This window comes from Antechinus flavipes, chromosome 5, assembly GCF_016432865.1.
Source record: "Antechinus flavipes isolate AdamAnt ecotype Samford, QLD, Australia chromosome 5, AdamAnt_v2, whole genome shotgun sequence".
Classification (NCBI taxonomy): Eukaryota; Metazoa; Chordata; class Mammalia; order Dasyuromorphia; family Dasyuridae; genus Antechinus; species Antechinus flavipes.
In genome coordinates, this window is record NC_067402.1 from 72,057,187 (window position 1) to 72,069,203 (window position 12,017).

Below are 12,017 nucleotides of genomic sequence, written 5' to 3' on the forward strand. Positions count from 1 at the left end.
CATTTTGTTTTTGTTTTGACTGATTCTTGAAGATTTATTGAGTTATTCACTTCCATTTATTCAGTTCTAATTTTTAGTGTATTATTTTCTTCATTTACCTTTTTGATCTCCTTTTGCATTTGTCCAATTTGTTTGGTCCATTGCATTTTTTTCACAAATTTTGTTTTTCAATGAATTGATATCCTTTTCATATCTATTTTGTAGGACATTATATGCTTTTTTTCATTAATTATTGCAATGATGTCATTTCCTTCTCCCATTTTTCTTCAAATTCTTTTTTAAGATCCTTTTTGCAATCTTTCAAGAAAGTTTTGTGAAATGGGGACTAGCTCATATCTCCCTTTAGGGCTTCATGTGGAGTTGCTTTGCCTTTAGGAACCTCAGGATTTGAGGTTTGTTCTTCTCTCTCTCCATAAAAGCTATTTATGGTGAAAATTCTTTTGTTGTTGTTGTTGTTGTTATTGTTATTGTTCATTTTTTTTAAAGGGTTGAGGTCTGCTTTTAACAGAAAGGAGTGACAGCTAATTTAGCTTGCCCTAGGGCAGTTCTACTGATTGATTTCCAGTATTGAGTAATCACAGCTAAATCCAGCATTCTTCCAGGACTCACTGGCTTACAATTTGCCTTTTATAGCAACTCTGCCAAACCATCTGCTTGCAAACAGGACAGAATGGCCTAAGAGGTTCACAGAAGGTTCCTAGGTGTCTGGAAGCTGCAATGCTCTGGCTCCCTGCTCCAGTTCCTCACCCCAAGCTCCTTGTACTACAATCTGAGCTTGGCTGAATGTCTCCCTGCCCATTTGAAATGGACCTGTTCTGAAGTTCTTCCAAGGGAATGTGTTGTACTCCAAATATTTGTGGGTTTTTTGACTCCAATACCAGCTTAGAGGCTTAATATGCTATTGGTTTGAGAGAAGGTCAGAGGAGGTCACAGAAAGTTGTATCTGCTCTCTGTCATCTTGGCTCTGACCCTCCCATTGATCACTATTTAAATGATATGATAGTGTACTGAGAACACTCTAGAGAATCCACTAAAACATTAATTGAAACTATTGAAAACTTCAGCAAAAGTGCAAGATAATAAAGTAAATCCACATTAAATCATGAGTATTTGTATATATTCCTAACAAAACAAAGCATGAAGCAATAAAAAAAAATTATATTTTAAATAACTTCAGACAATATGAAATCATTGAGTCTCTTTGCAAGTTCAAACTTTGGTACTTTATGAATACAAATACAAAATGTTATTATGCAAATATAAAAAGATCTAAACAATTTTAGAAATATTAATTACTCACAGGTAAATTGAGCCACTATACCTAAAATAATTAACTATTTAAAATATTACTTATTCAGTGCCATAAAATCAAAGTGTTATTTCATAGATATAGGAAAATAACAAAATTTACCTGGATGAATAAAGCTCAAGAGTATAAAGGGAATCCATGAAAAAAATATGAAAAAAAAAATTGTCCTAGTAATGCCAGATTTCAAATTTTATTTAAAAAGCAGTAATCATGAAAACAATCTGCTACTGACTAATAAATATAGTGATAAATCAGTGAATTGGCTTATATACACAATACAAAATAGCAAATGATCACTCTATTATGCTCTAAGCTTTTGGGGCAAAAATTTACCAACAGACAAAAATTTCTTAAAAAACTGGAAGGCAATCTGGCAGAAAGTATGTACTGACTAATATTTCACATACTATAATATGATCAATATGAATAAATGATTTAAATATAAAGCATGATATAGTAAGTAAATTGGGGGAGATGGCAATATGTACTTGTTAGATTTATGAATAAAGGATAAGTTTATGATTAAACAACCAAATAGAAAAAAACATGGAAAATAAATTGAATAATTTTTTTCTGACATGAAATTAAAAACCTTTTAAATAAAGAAAACACATGCAGTTAAAATTAAAAGCAAAAAAAACAAACAAACAAACAAACATGGGAGAACATAAAGCTATTATTTCTTGCTTCATTTCTCACATATATTGGGCACTGAGCTGAATTCATTTTTAAAAATGAGCCATTCCTCAGATGATAAATAATCAAATGAAATGAACTCACATTTTGTAAGAAGAAATCAAAGCTTTTAACAGTCATATAAAAATTCATTAAATCACTGTATATTAGAGAAATGTGAATTAAAATATCTTGAAATATCACCTCAGACCTATCAGACTGGCTAACATTTAAAAAAAAAAAAGAGAACTGACAAATTCTGGAGGGAATGTGGAAAAATTGGGAAACTACTTCATTTTTTGTGCATTGTGTTTCACCATTCTGAAGAACAATTTGGAATTGTGCCCCAAAGAGTCATAAAACTATATATTTGACCTAGATATAACCCAAGTAAGCATGCATTCCAAAGAGACCACAGGTAAAAGGACCTATTTGCACAGAAACATTTATTCCTTCTCTTTTTGTATTGACAAAAAGAGAGTTGAAAATTGTCAATCAATTGGGGAATGTATGAACAAATTGATGATATGTGATTATGATAAAATACTTTTGTAATGTAAGAATTGAGGAGTAGACTGTTTTGAGAAAAACCTTGGGAAGATTTTGATGAACTCATGGAAAGTGAAGCAAGCAGAACCAGGAGAAAAGTATGTGCAATAACAGCAGTATTGAAAAAAATGATCAACTGTGGTAGATTTAACTAATTAGATCAAAACAATGATTCAAGATAATTCCAGAGGCTCCATGATGAAAAATGTTATCCATCTCTAGAGAAAGAATTAATGTACTTTGAAGGAAGATCAAAGAATATTTTTAAATCTTTCTCATCTTTTTATCAGTGTTTTCTTTTATGACATGTCTAATATACAAATATATTTTGCACAGATTCACACATATAATTAATATTAAAGTGCTTGCTTTCTCAAAGAGCGGGCCTTAACAATTTAAAAAAAAGTAAACAAATAGATATTTACATGTAATTGAGAAATATTTAATTAAAAATAAGTTTGCAAATAAAATAATGCTAACAAAATGGAATTTATTGGTAATTAGAACTTAAAGACTTGTTAACAATTTTGAATGAAAAGAGTTGAGAAATAGGATGGAATATCTAATTTTATTGAATACCTCAAAATAAAGAAAATAAGTTCCCTGTTAAAATGCACATTTTTATTGTCTATAAAAGAAAATGGCTCACAATTATTGTTCTTATTCAGTACATCTTGGTATTTCTCCTTAACTTCAAAGTAATTCAATTTTCAAGAACATTGAAACCAGCTGTATTTGGTCATAAGTTAATCAGAGCTATGTGGCTCATTTACCGTCTCCATTCTTCATTGTCTAAGTCAAACAATTTAGAGAGAGGCAATATAAATTAAAACAAAGAAAACCAGGCATGTTATCAATGACTTTGGAAGTTTACATTTTGTTGGTGTGAGGTCAGCGCATGCTGTCATTGATGATCAATTACCAACTGACACTTTAACCCTGGAAGGCTACCTGGCATGGCTTTAGTTGTTATCTTATATGATCTTATTTTCACTAAAAAAAAAAAAAAAAAAACCTAGGGAAATTATTCTTTCTTATTTTTTAACGAAAGTAGTATGAATATGGAGAATTATTTTTCAAGAAGAAAGAGTCAGAATTATTGTCCCAACAGATAGTATTCCACAAAGCTATGATGAATGCATTGGAGGTAAAAGGATTACTTCTATTAATAAACAGATTTAAAACTTTTATCAACATTTCTATCACCCTGCCTAATCTCTCATAACAATAGCTCTAGTCTTTTGCCAATGTTAAAGACCTTTACTGATTAAAAAAGTATTTTTCTTTATTTAACATGAGAATCGGTTGTAATGCAGTTAGCCATTTGCTGGGTTGTTGGAAAGCACTAGGTTTTTCTCAGTCCCATAGGGTGCTGACATTTTAACCCACTTATCTCTGATTTATTCAAGTTCTTGACAGTGCCTAAAGAAGGATGCATTTTGCCTGAAGGATCTATAGTTAAGGCAATTTGACATATGCTTTTCCTCTCTTAAGGGGGTGATTCCAGCTGTACAGCTGGCATTTCATGGTATGGTGGTCATCAAAATTATTCCTCAGTGTATGAGCCTCTGCAGGATTTCAAGAAAATACAGAAAAAGAGAAAATCATATTATATATGAAATCTTAAATTGGCAAAGCATTCTATGACTATTACATTTAAAACTTAAATCTAAAACAGGATGTTCTCTAATTGGTCAGATATTATATAAAGAAAAAAGAAAAAAGAAAAAGAAAAGCAGTGCAGGTAGCAGCATATTTTATTAGCTATGTTAGCTAGTAAAGTTTGAAAAAAATGATTGCTTTTAATGTTTTCACAAGATTTCGAAAAAAGTCTCATTTGAGTCTTATCAAACTCTATGAGGTATATGTACTACTAAACTGCTACTGCTATTTCTATTACAATAATAGTAATTATAATAATAATAGTGTTTGTAATAAAACATTTATAAAATCTTTTAAAATTTATAAAATAATATCCAAATAATATTGTATTTGAACCATCAATATAAATCATGTTATCCATATCTTGTGGAAAGGAAACAGGGAAGTTCATCCTATATGACTTATTCCATTTGAACTTGCATCTGGATCCATTATACTACCCATTATATCACACTTCTTATAAGTGTCACGTTGAAGATCACAGAAGCTAAAATGTGGGATTCAAAGCCAGGTCTATTTGATTTCTGCCCTAACATGCCAGCCAATAGATCATTAATATTCTATATCTAATTTAAAAATAGAAAATGAATGGACTTTTAAAAAATATTGCTGGAGGCATTAGGATAGTATTTTTAAAGTTATGAAAAATAATAGATTCTTTCTTTCTGTTATCTTTGGGACCACATTTTTTTCTTTTTTGGTATTTTTTTGTTTGTTTGTTTGTTTTGCCTTTTTTTTTAATGCCCTTATAAAAATACACAGTTTAGCTAGCTAGCACTTTGCTAACAAGGGTAAGGTGAGAAATTATATCCATATATGATTAAATTAGCTCTGCCTTGCTCTGTAACCAGAGACAACATCTCTAATACTAGACAGTTTGTCTCAAAAAAGTACTTTTAGATCAGGAGGGGCTAAAAAATGAGTGTTGGTTCTGAGTGAATCACCCCCAGAACAAAGCTAGTTTAAGCCAACAATGTTTGGAATAAGGTCAATATCACCCTATTTGCTACAGTGGGAGCAAGTATTAAAAACAATCTAGTTATTATAATTCTTAAGCATCTTTTTATCTGTTAGAGAATTTTGCCTAGGATTTTAAAGTATGCCTACTACAAGTCTTTGACTTTAAATTAATGGGATATGCTTCAATTTTAGTCAATATTTTTCTGAATTTGGAGCCAGAAAGTGATTAAGGGATCACCAATTCCAGCACCTTGCATTACAGATGAAGACATGATGTGCACAGAATTAAATAATTTGCCTCAGGTCACCAAGTAGTATGTAAGAACTCTGGGACTCCTATGATTCTTCAACTCTTTCCACAGCTTGTGGATTTCCTTTATGGCAGAGAATTGCAACTAATGCAATCTATTTATTTCTTTTTTTCACTGAAAAATATCATTGAATTGAAATGTTAAATCTAGCCAAAATAATGCCAAAAATAATACATCTTTCATATACACATTCATGTTTTCCTTTTCGTATTGGTTACCCTGAAGTGTTATATACTTGTTCCAATGATGCTTATTTGCTTAAAGCATTTTGGGAACTCCTCTTGAGCTTTTTATTTTCAGGCCCCAGTTGTGATAATAACAGATTTTCTCATATCTCAATTACTGATTGACACATTTCAGCTATATTAATAAGAAGGGGTTGTTTCCCTTTCTCATATCAGTGGTTCATCACTCTTGATTGTGTTAATTGCTGATGGGTTACATTCAGTCGATTGAGGGGACACCTTTCTATTTAAAAAAATGGGGCAAGTCCTTGTTAAATTGACTCCATTTGAAGAGCTTGTGATGTAGAAAGTAGACTGTGACTTCACTTTGAAGGAAAAGAAGAAATAGGCTCATGATTGGAAGAAAGCCATCTCCCTGAAGAGGAGGTAGTAATTAGGGTTTTAGGGATATTTTTTGGGGATATATCTCTTGACTGCATTCCTTCCATCCCATTTTAATTGATGAACAGTTGAATCTTTTCAGCTTTGATCCAAACATTTAATCCTGGATGTGAGTTCTTCTAGAGAATGTATTATTGGGAAGTGTAGAGTCTTTTCAACTTCTCTGATTGCATAATTCTCATTAGTACTTTTTTTTTTCATTTTTTGCTTTTCTATGGTTAAAGAACCCAAAATTATAAGAGGAACTATGAATAATTTCTAAATTAGAAGGAAACTTCTGGAAATACTATTTTAATGAGCAAGAAATTTAAAGTTAAAAAGTAATGGGTAGTCTAAAGACTTTAGTTAACTAAGTCCCCACTTTTGTCCTGTGTTCCAAAGAACTTCATTCTTAAAGGAGAACTAACTATCTTCTTGAGAAAATGTATTCATTTTCATCAAGACTCAGAAATCAAGAAGTGTCTCCTGTGCCAACTTTTCCTTGAGAAAAGTCATACAGTATTATTACTGTTGTTTTTCCTTCTAGTTTATTATAGCAAAAAAGTCCCTAGATTTAAAACTAAAACAACACTAAAATAGAACAAAATAAAAACATTAGTAGAGCCCAGTTCTCTTTTTATGAAAAATACTTCCAATGAAGATTAGATGAAGACCCAAATTGAGAATTTCAACCTTGTGTATAGTGCAGCTGAATCTAGCAGGAACCACAAGGCAGACAGCGAAATCAAAGAAAGCCTAGCAGCAACTAGGAAATAAATCTTCAATGGAGAATTGTTCTGGAGGTAACAACATGCCAACATGGAAGATATCCATAGCATTGTAGCACTGGAGATGTTACCTGTCCTACAGAGAGACCTTGATCACAGGTGTTTCTCACACTTTCAGATATGTACCCTTGTCACATGAATTCCTCACATATGAACAATACTCACCCCACTACATTTGATCTCTTTGGATGTGCTCAACAATTCTCATATAAATACAAATACCCGCACATATATCCACACTTTCTACTACTTCCTGATCCTATGTGTATAACTTTCTACTTCATGATCCCAGGCATTTTGGTAGGAAAGGATATCCTGGTTTTATGGAAGAAATGCTGTGTTGCTCTTTGCTTTCTATGTCATTTTATTAAATGCTTTTTATTCAGTAGAAAAAAAAACATATTTGGAGCCTTTTGAACTATTGTTTTTTTTTTTTCTTTTACCAAATTCAGATGTACAGAGTTCTTCAAATTTGGAATAGATTTTCTAGATCAATTTGCAAGTCAGGGAGGGATTGACCCTATGTTACATACTATAATAAAACTTGCATACCTTTCCAAGTATTTACTGAATAAGAACTGTTTGTCATTAAAGACAAACAGGAAGCTGCAATTTTACTTCCAAAGAGGTCTAGATTTTAACCTCTGTCAATGAGCTGTAACATGATGGATCATAACTATCCAATTAATGCAACTCACATTTTCCCCAGATTTTCAAGTTGTTTTGATATTTTACTTAGCAAGAGAATTTAAACTACTGAAAGTGCTTCACAGTCTGTCAATATTTTAAGGTTGGGTAAGTTTTCCTTTTTCTTTTCAAAGGCAATAACAACAAAAATAAGCCTGGCAGTTTAGAGATTTGAAACAGCTCAGTAGGTTAACATAATAACTGCTCACCTCTGAATATGTGGCCTTGAATTTTGTACTAGACACTAGGGGAAAATGAATTTAGTGATCTCATCTGGATGCTATTTTAACACATCACCAACCTACTTCATCATTTGGCATGAGTGCTGGTTTTTGCACTCTACCTTGTTAAGAATCTGAAGCTACCAAGGGTCAGTCCCAAAATTCACACAAGAAAAAGTTCTTGACTATGAATCATACTTCCCACACAATAACCTTCAATATTTCAGCTATGTTTATGAATTGTGTACCTATACCTCATCTTATAACAATACATAGATTAGATTTACTTGAGAGAGTTGGAGTAAACAAAGAAAATGAATACAATATTATGGTTTACAACAGTGTGCTAGATTTTAAATCTCCAAGGTAACTTGGTGTTCTTTCTTGACTAGATAAGGAAACTGATAAATACAGAGGTGAGGAATCTTATTCTATACTATACAGTTACTTACTAGAAGAGCCCAGAGTAGATCCAAGGTATTCCATTTTGTCAAATGTAAGCTTATTGAGATGAGAGATATTTAATTCTTTTTGTTTCTTCAAGATTTCATATACTGCCTGACAAATCATAGGTGCTTGATAGATACTTATTAATTTGTTGAATCTGATTCTTGTTCACTATCCCATGTTATATTTTTAACAATATGTAGTCATTAGGGAACTTGATTCAATCACACAAATTGAATATATATGTATGTATATATATATATGTGTGTGTGTGTGTGTGTGTGTGTGTGTGTGTGTGTGTGTGTTTTTTTACTCATGCTATTTTTGGGAAAAGTCATTCATCCTATTTGGGCGTTAGGGCCTTTATCTGGATTAAAGGACATCTGACGTTCTATGTAGCTTTAAAAATATGATAAATGTATGTAAAGACCCAAAGATCACTGGGCAGAATATCTTCATATCTACCTGTAAAAATACAAAATATATGTACAAATTAAATAAACAAACTGCATAACTGAAACTCAAAATGCAGATAATTCTTAGAAAGAGGCTTTTCAATCTATTGTGTGTTTAAATTTGTTTTAAATTTGTGGTCTAAGGAGAGCTCTTAAATTAAGAAAATAGAAACTAGATTATTTAGTAGAATTAGCCTTAATGATTCCCAGATTCAAGTGATTTTGCAATGATTTAAGGCTCACACCATCACTAATTCTCTCTAAAGACAATTCAGGTCACTTGAATAAGACTGAATTAGCCTTCCCTACTAAAGAACGTAATGGGTGAAAAACAAACCAAACCAAACCAAAACCCATATTGCTTAAATGCAACTGGACAAGCAATTTATTGAGTTATTATTCCATCAGTACCTTGGATAGGTGATACAGATGTTCAGCAAACCTACCGTAACTGGATTTGATGGGGACTGTACTTTTTCACTGACTCTCAATTACTGTGTACTATAAAATTCATTTAAAAAATACACTTATAGTGATGTTATGTGGCATTGGCTTATTGAACAATGCAATTTTAGAAAAAAGAAAAATTACATGCAATATTCAATATCCATAGTGAGTTTAAATAACCTGTGTCATATTTGCTACTAATAGCTAACACATGAGAAGCAACATGAATACAGCCTACCTCATCAAATATATGGAAGAAAAATAGAAGGGTCTATTAGAAAGAAGTAACTGATAGACTGGGAGATATTGTAAGTGTAATAAGAGTTTATATATTAAAATCTTTTATATAAGTTGATAAGTGATTGAGGCCTCAAGGAAAGATATAGATATGAATCATTAAGGGGCTGAGAAAATATAATAATACTGAAAACTGTATTTAATGGAGGAAGGATTCCTAGTCATGTGATAAAAGATCTATAACAGAATTGAAGTATATATTTAGATCTAGATATGCCTCAAGGGAGGAAGAGAGACTCAAATTTATCTTGCCTTTTTCTTTATATTCTATAAAAAAGAATGATCAGGATAATCAATTGATTTGATATTATTCATCTTCATAATCATCATAGCTAAAATTCTTATAGTGCTTTAAGGCTTGTAAAGTGCTTTACAAATATTATCTAATTTCAACCTCCCCAGCATCCAAAGCAGGTAGAGATTGTTCCCATTTTACATTCCCATTTACAGAGACTTGCCTGGGGATACAGAGTTTTGAGCACAGATTTCAACTTGGCCCTTCCTGAATCCAAGATGAGCACTGTCTCCATTATATTTATGTCTCCAGGATAATGTAAGCTCCTTGAAGGAAAATCCTTTTCCTTTTTATCTTAGTGTTCTTCAAGGATAACATAATTCCTAATTCAAGGGAGGGCTTAATACAGGATGTTCAATTGAAATGCTGGCTAAATTTATCTATTTATGTACGTTGCTTATTTCCAAATAAATTATTTTTTGTTTCATTAAGTAAACACAAATACTGAATTTGTACTCATGTGTTTTGTCTCATGGAGAATGTTTCTTCATTCATTCACTTTGTTATTTATCGACATTCTCATAAGTGTTGCATTTAAAAATATTTTATAATTTCTCTAATCATTTCAGTCAGTTTTAGATGAAAAGAAAAATTACTCAAAGTCAAGCAGATGTTATATAAACAAACAGTTTTGCTCAGAATAAGAATTTTATTTCTTCCCTGTGGTGAGCTTTTTCTTCTAGCCCGGTTAACTTAGAGGCCTATTTCTCTGCTTGGTTCCAAGAGCTCTCTCCAAATGTCTTTAAATCCAAAGCTCTGGTCCTTCAGCTTCTGCCTCTGCTTTCTTCAGCCTCCAGCCAGCTCCAGTCTTCATGTCATTCCGGTGAAATCTCGACTTGTAGCGTCTTCCTCTCCAAAGAACACTTCTTCTGCCACCAGCCAGCCAAGTGGAAAATATTCTGCCTTGCCTCGGAGAGAGGGCTTCTGGCGTAACTCTACTGAAATCTGACCGAGAGCTTCTGTCTGTTTCTTTTATCCAAGAGGGAGGAATTGTGGGATACGAGAGAGAGGGATTATGGGTTTTCTCCCATAGTGCTCTCTGGCCCAACGAGCTTCAAGGGAAGTGTGAACTCATTGAACTTCAATGAGTAAAGGTGTGAACACAAGCCTTGTCTTGATTAGTTCTACTTAGTACCTTGTTTCAGGTTCTGGCCAAAACAACTTCTTGTAAGATTAGATCAACTCTAATTACTTAGCAGTTAGTAAGGATTCCAACATCTCCCCCTTTCTTTTGTTTTAAAACATAGGGGGTTTCTGAGGGGGTACACATAAATCCATCAATATGGGCCAGAACTTTGTAACAGATATACATGGTATACATAAATCCATCAATATGGGAGGCATTATACATAATTTACAAAAGCATACAGCAATATAACACAGGCTAGTGGTAATGTAACAAATAACATGAATCAACATGAAAATTTAACTACTGCAAAAGTCTCATCAACAATCTTTCATCTCAAGAAATCCAATGATTCTTGCAATTGCTTAAAATACATAAGCACATAGTAATATAACACAGGCTAGTAGTAATGTAACAACATAAATCGACCTGAAAATTTACAAATGTCCATAAGTCCTAGAAATAGTCCATAAGGAATCCATTGTCCATTAGTTCATGCGCCAGGAATCTAATAATTCCTGTAAGCTCTGAAGTACTGCAAAAGTCTCATCAACAATTTTTCATCTCAGGGAATCCAGTGATTCTTGCTGGTTTTTCAGGAACTGAAAGCTGAAGATTTTAAAGTTCTTTTGACAGTCTCATTGTTAGCCATCTGATTCCTTTTCCACCTGTGGAAATATAAGCAGATCCTCTTCCCCAAGCAGTTAACCTATCTAATTCTCTTCTATTTACCACTTTTGGGATTTCTCCTCATCATCTGGTAATTACATTGGAGCTGTTTGCATTGAATATTGTCTTGTTGTCTTTAAAGGCCTGTATTCTTCCCAACTGTAATCCTGATTGCTTTTCTGTTGGTTGATGACATCAGAATCCTGAATTTCTAAAGTCTCTCTGGGTGTAACCTCAGCTGCTATCATGCCCCACCTGTCCTTTGATTGATACTTTGGAGCTGGGCCCTGCCTCTCATTCTTCTGGGTCAATATACATTTAGAGGCCCAATGAAAGCCTCGGTTACATTTTGGACATGGGGTTTTGGGTTTTCTCTCACCCTGTCTTCTCACTCTATCTCCATATCTACAATGAGCTCTCAAATGTCCAATTTTTCTGCACTGAAAACATCGACGAGTTTCTCTAGAATTCCTCTGCCAAGAAGGACCTTGTCTTTCCATGTTCATCATAGTCT